This window comes from Tenrec ecaudatus, chromosome 4 (genome assembly GCF_050624435.1).
Source record: "Tenrec ecaudatus isolate mTenEca1 chromosome 4, mTenEca1.hap1, whole genome shotgun sequence".
NCBI lineage: Eukaryota > Metazoa > Chordata > Mammalia > Afrosoricida > Tenrecidae > Tenrec > Tenrec ecaudatus.
The window spans coordinates 143507255-143519794 of NC_134533.1; positions in this window are offsets into that span (position 1 = coordinate 143507255).

Here is a 12540-nt window from a genome sequence, read left to right on the forward strand (position 1 = left end):
TTTCTTTTGTAAATGAGGGGTTTCTGCTAAAGACAGTGAAGCAGACTGGTGAAAAGAACATCTTGTCTTTGAACAAAACTGAGATGGGACAAGACAATGCTTTCTCTGAACTGATACTGGCGCATGAGGCGACTTATGTCTGCCCAGCAGACAATGCAGCACGGGCCACATGAGAGGCACCCAGTGGTCCGGGGTCCCTGGGTGTGAGCTCCGCCGTGTCCACCATGCGGACTCCCCGCTCAAGGCTGAGGCTTAGCCACACACGGGCCCCTTGCAGCCTCTCCAACTGCACAGAGCCTGCACGATGCAGCAGCAATGAAATTGTGCACATTTGTTCCCCGGCACTGTAGTGTGTTTATGCTCCTGAATTTAAGGTTTGTCATGGGTTTTGCTCACGGGAATGATTATTTAAGTGCTGATTTTTAAAGGGCAATTGATAACAAGTTTACACAGCCAAAAGAACTCTGGCAATTATCCGAAAATTCAGACTCTGTGAAGAGTCAAACCAGATAATTTAAGACTCCCTGAATCTATTCAGAAGCCAAGATTATTCAAATGGACAAGCTGAAAGTGAGATCGTGGATGCTGAAATGGTGCTGATGAACTCAAGCTACCGCTCTGGATGGCGACTGCTCCGAGCTGCCACCCTCTCTTCTTAACTTCCTTTTCCTCCTCATGGGTTCCTGCTTCCCTCCCTAGTCACTTTCCTAGTTAAGGGGGTGGGGGTGGAGGGGGGCGGTGAGCGAGCAGTGGGTGGGAGTGCCAAGCCAGTCAACCAGTGTGTTAGTCTGGGTACTTTAGAGAAACTAATCCACAACAACTCGTGTATAAGGGAGAGTTCTATATAAAGGTTAAGTGTTCGTCAAGAAAACATCCCAATCCAGTGCTGCCCAAATCCACAAGTCTAAGATTAGCCCATATGTCAGACGCTGATCTACAAAGTCCTCCTCAAACTCACAAAATAGACCCAATGACATCGACTTCAGGAGGAAAGCTGAGTCAGTGAAAGGTTAATCATCTCGGCACTGGCGGCGGGGGGGGGGGGGGGGGGGGGGTCTCCACACGGCTGCTCCAGTACCCAGGGCTGCATCAGGGTAGGTCCATGTGGCTTCTCCTCAGGGATGTTTGCAGGAAGTGTGCCTGGCCAGCTGAAGCAGGGACTGGCTGAAACAAGAGACCTGAGAACTAGAAAGGCGAGGCTCACTGAGCCATTTATCCCTCCGTCCTTCAATTAACCCCACCTGTGTTTATCAGCCAGGTTGGCACATTAAGCTAACTAACTACCTCAGCTGGTGCCTGATGCGCCCCGAGGCATCTTATCATGAGACTTTTTCTGAGTCTTCCCTCCTGAGTACTCCCCAAGCCCCGAGCAGCGCTGACAGTCACCTGGACTCCAGCCTGCTCAGAAATCGGACCGCTGTAATCAAGGGGAGCAGTCTCCCTTTCTAGGCCCTAGTTGAATGGAGTGAGTTGACCACACATGACCTTCCCTCTCTCCCAAAACGTCACCTCAGTGAGAGTAAAGGTGGTTTTCAACGTGTCAACTGAGAAAGACCAAAAGAATGGGAAGGCAGAAGACAGTGGCAGAACAGTTTCAGTGAGCGCCGTAGGGTCAGCGGTTCTCAACCTGTGGGTCGTGACCCCTTTGGTGGGTCGGAGGACCCTTTCTGTCACAGGGGTCACCCAGTTCATAAAGGTAGCAAAATGACAGTGATGAAGTAGCAAATGAAAATAATTTTCTGGTGGTGCTCACCACAACATGAGGAACTGTATGAAAGGGTCACACGCAGCATTAGGAAGGTGGAGAACCACTGGAGGGGGATAGAAAGCAACTACCTGCCATAGAGGGCTCAGAGCAGAGGCAGTGGAACTGCCTAGAAAGGAGCTAGAGGGATGGGGAGTTGACTGATTGCCCCGCAGAGCCACATCACGAAACCTGGAAGCACCAGGTAAGTACCTCTTCAGAAGCAGGGGGATACATGGAGCTGAAAACCTGAGTGAGCAGCTCGATCCTTCACATTCCCAACCCAGTCCCAGACAGCCAGATCCCCTTGTGTGCAGAGACAGAGTTATTCTCTGGAGCAGGTAAAGCAAAGGGACTTCAGCTCAGTACACAGAGGTTAAAGGTGAACTTCAAGGATAGGGACAAAGGTGGCAGCCTTTATACTAAATTATGGGACCCAAAGAATCCCTGGGCACAAAAACAGGGGCTGGGCTGACCTGTTATGTGTTTGTCATTTGAACTTACCCAGAGGTACCTCGGGACAAGGGCCTGGTGATTTGCTTCTGAAAACCCAGCCGTTGAAAGCTCAGTGGAGCCTAGTTCTTCTCAGACGCCCCAGGGGTTGGCATGAGTTGGCATCAACACAACAACAAGTCATTTGGGGTTTCTTTGGAATATGGGACTCACAAACCCTGCCCCGGCCTCAGTCGCCAGAGCAGGGAGTCACAAGTCACAAATCCTAGCAAGAAATAAGAAGAGTAATTGATTTTTTTAAAAAAATTTAACCACAGAAAGTACCCATTATTGGAGTTCCCTCATAAGAGAAAACTCTTGATCCCGGTCTACAACCGAGACCAGTGCAGACAAAAGAGAGCTCAAGGCCCATCAAGACAATAATGGTATTGATGGAGAAGAAAATTTGAAGAAAAAACTTCTGAGATATAGAAGTTATTGTATCTATACTAAAAATACCCAATAAAAAGAGACAAAACTAGAAAGAGTTGTCGGGGGCATGGGTTGTTTTATGGGGTAAAGGGTTGGAGAAGCCATATGATAGCAAAAACCTTAAAATCAGTAAATGAAATTGATATAAAATCAAGAAGCTCTCCCAGAAAACAGAACAAAACATAAGGAACTTATAGTAAGAGAAATCAATTAAGAGAACCAACCCAGGACATTGAAGTAGAACATAACAAAAAACGAAGAAGAAATTATCAGAGAAATTTGATAAGAAAACTGCCCAGAATTGAAGAACTAATGGTTTTCGTATTCAAAGGACCCACTGAGTGTCCAGCACGATTAAGGAATGCACAGCACCAGAACATCGTGACACTTGAAAATGCTGGGTCAAGTAGAACGCTCTAAAACGTTCATGATATAGGAACAGGCAATATATACATCACATACAAAAGAATGGAAATCGGCTTTCTACTTCACAGAAGCAAAGCTGGAGTCAGAGAATGGGGGGCAACACTTTCAAAAGTCAGAGGTAAAAGAATTGTTTACAACCTAGAGTTCTCTAATAACAGCACATAAATGTAAGATGAAGGTACCAGACATTGAGCTCAAACAAAGGACGTGGCACCAATTCCTCTTTTCCATAATCTTAGTGACTTGCTTCATAGAATTATTTATCAGTTTCTAGGAATTATTATCTATCTATCTATATCTCTATTCCTTCTTCGGAGACAAGAAGAAATGGGATATTAGTTGAAAGGATGTGAAGCCCAAGGCAAACACAGAGGTGTAGACCGCTAACCCACCTTCCTGTGTTTGGAGACCGCCTTTAGGAGCAGCAGTGAAAGAGGTGGAGCAACGCTCAGTGAGAAGGCAGCCAAGGGCTCAATGACCCAGATGAGCCCGAGAAGTTTCTGCCTCTCACCAACATTAAAGAGGTCCTGATTCCGTTCCTTTCTTCCTTTTTCTCTTTCAGGTAGAATTGCTCTTAACTTTCATTGTGGATTGGGTGAAGCTTTACAGAACATACCGTTTTCCATTCAGTAATGCAGGCGCGCGTTCTGTTTCATCTCATTCCTTGCACTTCCCACAAGGTAACATCACTATCGCCCTCAAGCTCCCGGTGTTTCCTGTTTCCATGCCTCCTCCTTTCAGTGGAACCCAGAATGGGACTGCCAGATGGCACACGCCTTTATCCCCTCTCCTCAGTCAGTTAGCCCCTGACCTCAAGCTGTTTTGTTCCACTTTGGGAGAGAGAAAAATGTGGTTTCCTTCTAAAGAAATAAACCTGAAGAAAGAACAAGTAAAGGAAATAAAAACAAATTAGAAGAAGCACCAATTAAATACTTTTCAAGGGGATAAAACTAATTCAATTTTACCCTGTCTCACTCACTTCTTCCCATTTTCTTCCCACACACACCTCTTTATCCATATATTTATAGATTATTTTTATTATTTAGTTAATAAGAATTACAGGCCTCTTGCTTTCACCCTTCTAAATCCAAAATGAGCTTTCTTTTTTTCTCTTGCTCTCTTTTTTCCTTCGCTCCCCTCACCAACACGATTTACATTCTCAATGTAATGTATTAAAAAGTTGACAGGGACGAAAGGATTCACACGATGTCTGCTAAGAAACCCAATTTCCATGATGAATTGCCCGAAGCCCCTGAATCACAAACCATTTTTTCCGCTGCTCAGAAGTCGGTTTCTTTCTTTCTTTTTTTTTTTTTTTAAAATCTTCTTAAAGCCTCTCTCCTAATCTTCGGCTAGAAGAGATGGGTGAAAGGAATTTTTTTTTTCCTAAACTAAGGGAAGTATTAGCATCTTGGTTGTTGTGCATCAAATTTGAAAATGCAAGGTTAGTAATATTTCAAATCAGCCATGGTCCAAACCTCTTGATAAGTAAGAGTGCTTTTCGTTTTCTTTCTGTCTCTTACTCCCTCCCTCCCCACCTCACCCCCAGCAGTCTGGTAGTCCAGAATAAGGAGGAGCTTAGGAAGAAAGCGGCATTTTGAGTGCTTCTTCAAAGATCTGCTCCCCGGGGAAGGTTAAAGAATTCGAAATTCAGGATCTCTACTATGGAGAGCTGGCTAGATCCTCCATATCCGGGGGAGGGACCTAGTAGCATCCACAGGACAGACACACCTGCCGGCTCAGCAAACAGAGGCTGTGCTTGGAGCTGCATTTGAATCCTATTGCACTTGTTCTCTGTTGGCTGTGGGTGTCAGTATCCCGAAGAGGTCCTCCTGGGCTGCCCAGGGGTGGAGGCGGACACCTGGTCCCTGGGAGCTGTAGTTGAGATTTGGGGACTTTGAAAAAATCCAACTATTTGAAAAACCTGAAGGAAATTCGGGGCTCCCTTCTCCAAAATCTCCACTCCTTCCTCTTTTCTATGTGCTATACAGAGCTCATTAGAAAACGGCTTTCACCCCCACTCAGGCCAGAACTGAGCTTCTCCTGACCAAGCACTCACACTTTTTCCAGAACCCACTCCCCAAAGATCTTTTTTTAACACACAAAATACTATTAGCTTTGTAAGGGGGGATAAAAAGGAATTAAACGTTCCTTTCAACACATATTGAGCATTTTCAGGGAAAGGGGACTTTGAGTTTATCCGTGAATTGCCAATCCATTTGTGGATGTATTGAGAGATGCTGGGGAATTAGAGATGGAGAGCGCAGACAGTAGAGTTTAAGTCTAGAGTCACAAGCCCCAAATCTGAGTCCATATGAACTCTTTGACTTCTCTCTCAAATGAGGAAAAAATTACAATGGAGAGATTTTATTTTTTAGCTGTACAAACAATTTAAGAAAGATCTTGAGTTTGGACCTACAAGGTTAACAATACGTCTACAATGATAAACGTTATGTGGGTGAAGAAACAGGACCATTCTGTGGAAAGTGCTGGTCCCAGATGCACAGCTAGCAGAGCCAACGCCTGCAAAGATGTAGTTACTGGTTGGGCTACTAACCACACACGATTCCCATAAAGATTTACTGTCTCAGAAACCCACCGGGGCACTGTGACCCTGTCCTATGGGGTTGCTATGAGTTGAAATTGACTAGATGTCAGTAATTTCGTTCTTTGGTCATATATTCCAAATATGTAACTGCCTGAAATTGCATAAAGAACACATAAAGATACCTAAGTGAGGACTGTACAACCATCCAGGTACCAGATTATAATCAGAGTGATAGCTAAAAAGCATTTTCTCTTAAATGATCCACATGTTCTCCTAGCCTACTAGAAGTGACACAGATGGGTGTGGCTGGAAAGGACCACATGTTCCTGTCAACTTTCCTGATAGGCCTTTTTGAACTTCTGGGATGCTTTACTGAAAATGCTTCGGTGTGGCTTGATTCAAGGCTAACAGGAAATCATCAGGACTTAGTGTTTCCTCATTGCTCAAGGAAAAAAGACGGCAAGTTTGCTGGAATGTGGACACTGTCATTTAAAAAAAAATTACTGGACTGATAGTTCATGTTTTTCCTTTAAACAATTTCTATGAAGGTGTTCTTCACATACCACCTATATCCGTTAGCCAAAGACATAGCTGCATGGACACTGGAAAGAATGACAAAAAGTGTTATACGGGGGAGATTGTTTCTTCAAATACCCAGACCTCTGGAATTGTGTCAAGGCCACAGAAAGTACAGCAGAAGAAGAAGACGAAGAAGAAGAAGAAGAAGAAGAAATCATTCAGAGGTCAGATGGTACCCGGTAGAGGAAAGAAAGCATACATTCCATTTCAAGTGAATTTAGCCTCAGTGAAGTCAAATAGTCTGACTAGTCTGGAATGATTTTCCTACATAATTTAAAAGTCGTTATGATTGAAAGAAAGAGCCCTGGTGACACAGTGGGGTTGGATTGTTAGTTGGAACCCACCCTCAGAGAAAAAAGAGGCCTTCAATTATTGTAAAGAGTTACAGTGTCGGAAATCCACAGGGGCAATTTTACATAAACACATACCAAAGGTCTCCCTTCCTTTGCTGAAAAACATGCTCATGGTGAAAGACTCCATCATGGCAACAAAGTGGCTATAAATCATCAAACTAGCATATTTCATGAACAGAAGGGACTTTTGAGCAATGTAATTGTCTATAAAATTTAAACACAGAAGAACATAATGGCACACCTGGGATATTTAATACCCAGAGCAGATAGTTTTCAACACCTCTATCTTACATTTTTTGAGGAAATTGTTTTCAATATTCATGATACAATTAAACAAATTATAGTAAGATGTGAAAAAACATAGACTATGGTTTCATGGAGACTTCTATGCTATTAAACACAGAGCAAATTTTTTTAACGAAATGAATATTACTGGTAAAATGGATGAATATGCACTGAAATAAAAATTTTCAATGGACTGCTAAAAGGGGAAGACTCATATATTTATATGTTGATTTTTCACAGTAATGAATGTAAATAACATCTATTTTGAACCTATTGTCAATTGCTGTCAATTTTATTCCAGTCCGTGGCAAACCCATGAATTGCATGGGTATGCAGAGTGGAACTGCTCCATTGGGTTTTGAAAAGGAAATTACCAAGCCTCTCTTCCAAGATGCTTCTGTATGGGTTTGGACTGGCAAGATTTCAGCTAAGATTGAACACTTAAATATGTGTGCCACTTGAGACTATTTTGAACCTAACCTTGTAAAAATGGGCCAATGATTTCATCAAAATTGATATCGTGTACTTAAGCTCATAAAGAGTATAACCAGATATATCTATCTCTTTTCACTCAGAGTTGAAAAAAATTCATTTGAATTTGAAATATATCCTTCATGTAAAAATGGCATATATTCAAGTAGCTTTGAAAAGTCTTAAATAAAATATTTGGTCCGGCCACAATTCATTAAAATCTCATTTTACAATAAATTCCAGACATTGCAATACTGTCTATGGATTTCTTTATTTACAATTGATTCTAGTAGCTTTATCCATCTGTATAATCATATGTTTTAAACAAAACTAAAAAGTCTAAGTAGTTTTATTGTCTAAATGACAATTTATACAACTCTAGTTTTGTTTCATTGTCTTCCTAATTAACATGTTATAATTATTAATTTCCAATCTATCAGTTAAACACAGAAACATGGAGGATACATGATCTACATCTAGCTCAAATAATTCCAAACTAGTACAGATTTACTCTAAGAACAAACACGAATACCTAAGCATTTCAAGAGTCAACTCTTAACTGAAAATTTTCCAAATTGACGATCACACAGGATATACTTTTTAAGAGCTAATTTGAAGCTTATGTATAGAAATAAACATATACAAATAAATACATGAAGGGTATCGAAAATGTTCAAGGAAAATGGAACGAAAAGAAATGTTTATGGACAGCGGAGGAGTGGATGTAGGGAGATGTCGGGTGGTGTAAGATATGACAAAATGATAATAATTTCTAAATTATCAAGGGTGCATGGGGGAGGGAGGGGAAAACTAAGGAGCTGATACCAAGGGCTCAAGTAGAAAGCAAATGTTTAGAGAATGATGAGGGAAACAAATGTACAAACGTACTTGACATAATGGATATACATATGGATTGTGATAAGAGTTGTACCAGCCCCCAATAAAATGATTTAAAATAAATAAATAGAATTATTTCCCTCAAAGGTTTTGAAGCCCTCTCAGATTACTATAACTCAAGAAGTCTTTTTTTTTTTTTTTAGTGCAGAAGTGCTTTATAAGCTTTGGAAAGAACCAAGTAAGTTCTCTTGTGCCCTTCAAGGGTCTGGGGTTTTTTTAAATTGTTTTATTAGGGGCTCATACAACTCTTATCACAATCCATACATGCATCAATTGTGTAAAGCACAATGTACATTCATTGCCCTCATCATTTTCAAAACATTTGCTGTCCACTTAAGCCCCTGGCAGCAGATCCTCATATTTCTCCTCCCTCCCCATTCCTCCATCCTTCATGAACCCTTGATAATTTATAAATTATTATTTTGTCATATTTTGACCTGTCCGATGTCTCCCTTCACCACTTTTATGTTGTCCGTCCCCCAGGGAGGAGATCACATGTAGATCTTTGTAATCGGTTCCCCATTTTCAACCCACCTTCCTTCTACCCTCCCAGTATTGCCACTCACACCACTGGTCCTGAAGGTATCATCTACCCTGGATTCCCTGTGTTTCCAGTTCCTGTCTGTACCAGTGTACATCCTCTGGTCTAGCCATATTTGTAAGGTAGAACTTGTATAATGACAGTGGGGGAGGAGGAAGCATTTAAGAACTAGAGGAAAGTTGGATGTTTCATCATGGCTACATGGCACCCTGACTGACTCGTCTCTTCCCCGAGACCCTTCTGTAAGGGGATGTCCAGTGGTCTACAAATGGGCTTTGGGTCCCCACTCTGCACTTCCCCCTCATTCACCTAGATAAGATTTTTTGTTCTGATGATGCCTGATACCTGATCCCTTCGAAACCTCTCAGTCTGATGTGCTTCTTTCATGTGGGCTTTTTGCTTCTGAGCTAGATGGCTGCTTGTTTACCTTCAAGCCTTTAAGACCCCAGATGCTATATCTTTTGATAGCCGGGCACCATCAGCTTAATTCAAGAAGTATTTTTGAACTTAATCAATGAAAGATTAAAGGGGAGAGAATCTTGTTTGGAACTGTTGATTTAATTGTTTTGAAATTCTTTACTGGAAATGCACTCTCTTACTGCCCTGCACCCAGGGTGCTGCTTCTACAGCCCTGACCATGATACTGAATGTTCAAAGAAGCAGAGACACCACTTGTCAAAACTCTTTTCAAGAGATATTCCATTATTAAATCTTAGCAAGACAAAGGTAAGACAGAGTCAAATCCATCTGGATGATGGAGACCATCAGTGTGAAGCCATAATGATGTCCAAAGAATTCCCAGGTTCATGTGGTAGAACATATGAAACAATGGAAATCATCACATTAGGTAAATCCCAGAGGGCAGGACTGTCCCTCCATCCCCTGACTAAGTGAGTTGCCATTTACTTTCAATACAGTCATGATTGGTGGCAGATCAACCCATCATTCTCCCAGGCAGTATTGCAGAAGTGGGGAAGGGGCCTGGATAGGGAGACCTAAACTATTGCATGTTAGAAAAGATTTCAGGATTAGTTCTGGGGTCTTCTGACCATCTTGATGGGATTCGGATCAAGATCATTGGCCCTGGCACCCAAATTTCCATTAAAAGAATGCCAGGCAAGTCCCTGCAGACAAGACAGTCAGTCCCTCCAAGCCCTGGCTCCAGGGGTTTAATCTACTTTCATATACACTTTGCCTGCAGGCAGAGCTTTGCCAGTTTACAGTTAGAAAGAATTCATTGAAGGTTGAATTTATGTTAAGACTCAAAATGGAGTTAAGTCTCTCATCAAAACTGAGCTTTTTTGTTTAATCACTGTATTGGGGGCGCATATAGCTCTTATCACAATACATACATACATACATATTTGTAAATTTGTTGCCATCATCATTTTCAAAACACTTTCTTTCCACTTGAGCCCTTGGTATCAGCGCTTTTTTTCTCTCTCTTTTCTCCACCCTGCCTCTCTCACAAATCCTTGATAATTTAAAATTGTTATTATTTTTTCATATCTTACACTGACCAATGTCTCCCTTTACCCACTCTTCTGCAAAACAGCTTTTGTGCACTAGAACCAAACTGAGCTTTTGTGCACTAGCTTTTGTGCATATAAGAATGTTTATACCACCACCACCACCACCACCACCACCACCACCACCAAAAGAAAAAAAAAAGAATGTTTATATAATTAATGTCTAATATGTATATGATGGTCTATGTAAGATTAAATAGGTAAGTTATATATGAGGAGACAAAATGCACACAACATTTCATTATCGACAAAAATTTGGAAACAACCATACGTCCATTAACAGCAGAATGTACTAATAGTGTATAGGATAGTCTATTATGAATACATTCAAGCCCCCTTCTAAGAGTTACTGGATTATTTTATTTATAACACTTAAGGCAATTTACATATTATAAAATATATTTACTAATTTATTGCCTGTTTCTTTCACTGATTGATAAGCTGCATGAAGGCAAGCACCAAGCCCAGTTTACATCTAGCACGCGGCATGGTACTTGATACATGATAAGCATCCAGAAATCACCTGCTGTATGAATGACTAGTTACAGTCGAGTCCTGCTTGCCTGGGAGCCACTCTGTTGCTTTGAGGTGATTTTAATACGTGTTAACCTTTTCTTTTGTTTTCAGTGGCAACCTTTATTTTCCCCACTTCCAAACTGCTCTGTGCATAAATACTGATGACAGAGATTTCCTCAGAGTAAATCAATTCCACACCAACATCTGTCTGTCTGTCTAACATCAGTCGGGATATAAAATATAAAATTGCTAGCATTTATCAAGCACTTACTCTTTGCAAGGGCTATCCTAAAGCTATCACATGTCACTACTTTACTCTTCCTGGAAATCAGATAAGGTCCATTCTAGTATTGTCATTGTTTTGCAGATGATGAAAATGCAGCACAGGATGTGACCTCTTCAAAGTCATACCATTGGTATGTAGTGGAGTCGAATTCAAACCCAGCAGTGCACACATTGTGCTCTGCTGTATCAACTATTCTAAGTTAAAACTCACCATGGTCTTAATTGTAGCTCATACAGCAAATCAGTTGACAGGTTGAGCTGTTCAGCCTGGGTTGTGTGGGATGAGAAGACTGAGCAGATGGACACCATGTGGGGCCTGTGAAGCTGGGCTTCCGAAGGCCAGTGTTCATGGGGACTTCCAATAAAGAACTCTTCAGATCCCACCTTTTTCCTGTGCTGGATAATCAGAGGATTTACCTGGAGGAGCCAGGATTGTGCCTCTTGTGATCCTGGCTGGGGGCTCAGAGCACACGTTGCTAGTGGAGTCATCTTTAATTAGAGGATTAAACCATCTCACATTTGGCTGACTGCAGGCATCCTTGACAAGCATCGCTCCGACTGATGTCGCTGTGGTGGTGACTCCATGCAGCGGTGGATAGAACTTCAGAAAACTAGAACAGGCAAACAATCGCAGAAACCCTTCAAGTTTTTACTTCTTCCTGCTCACCCTCCCACCTTTTTGAACATTCCATGAACAGGGTGCGCGAGACAGCGGTCTCTAGAGAAACAAAACCAGAATGCTAATAATTTTATATATATTTATACAGCGAGAGATGCATAACGAAATAAATAAACAGTTAATTAAATTATAAAGCAGTACAAATGGCTCAGTGCAACTCACTCCCGTGTGACAGTTGTGAGACACTGGCAGTCCAAGTCTTGAGGGCCACTGGGTAGAGCAATTCAGGCTATCCGGGCACCGGCAGCAAACAGCATGGCAGATCACCAACAGTCTGCCAGATGACAGGGTCCTACAGTCCCCAGCTCAAGAGATGTAAATTCCAATGGTGTGGCAAAGCAGCTCTCGAAGGTACCTCAAATTACAGTGACACAATCAACGGGTTAGGTGTTCCACAGGTAGTATAGCTTGCAAATTGAGGCAAAGAACAAGCAAGGCAGCCGCTCACTGGTCCGATGATCAAAGAACAAGACACAAAATAGGCAAGGCTCCCCAAGCCATTTATCTCTCCAACCTTCAATTAATCCCACATGTGTTTATGGCCAGGTTGGCACAATAAACTAACTACCTCACAGGGATACATGGCCATCCTCATTCTTTCTTCTTCTGCCACCCTGCAAACTGACTGCAACACAGTATCCACACAACTCCTACCACCTTCCACTGTATTACACACAAATAAGACACAGTATAGATTGCATTCAGTATAGATTATGTGACATAGGGAAAAGCCTCAATAATTTCTTTCAAAGATGTTCCTCCT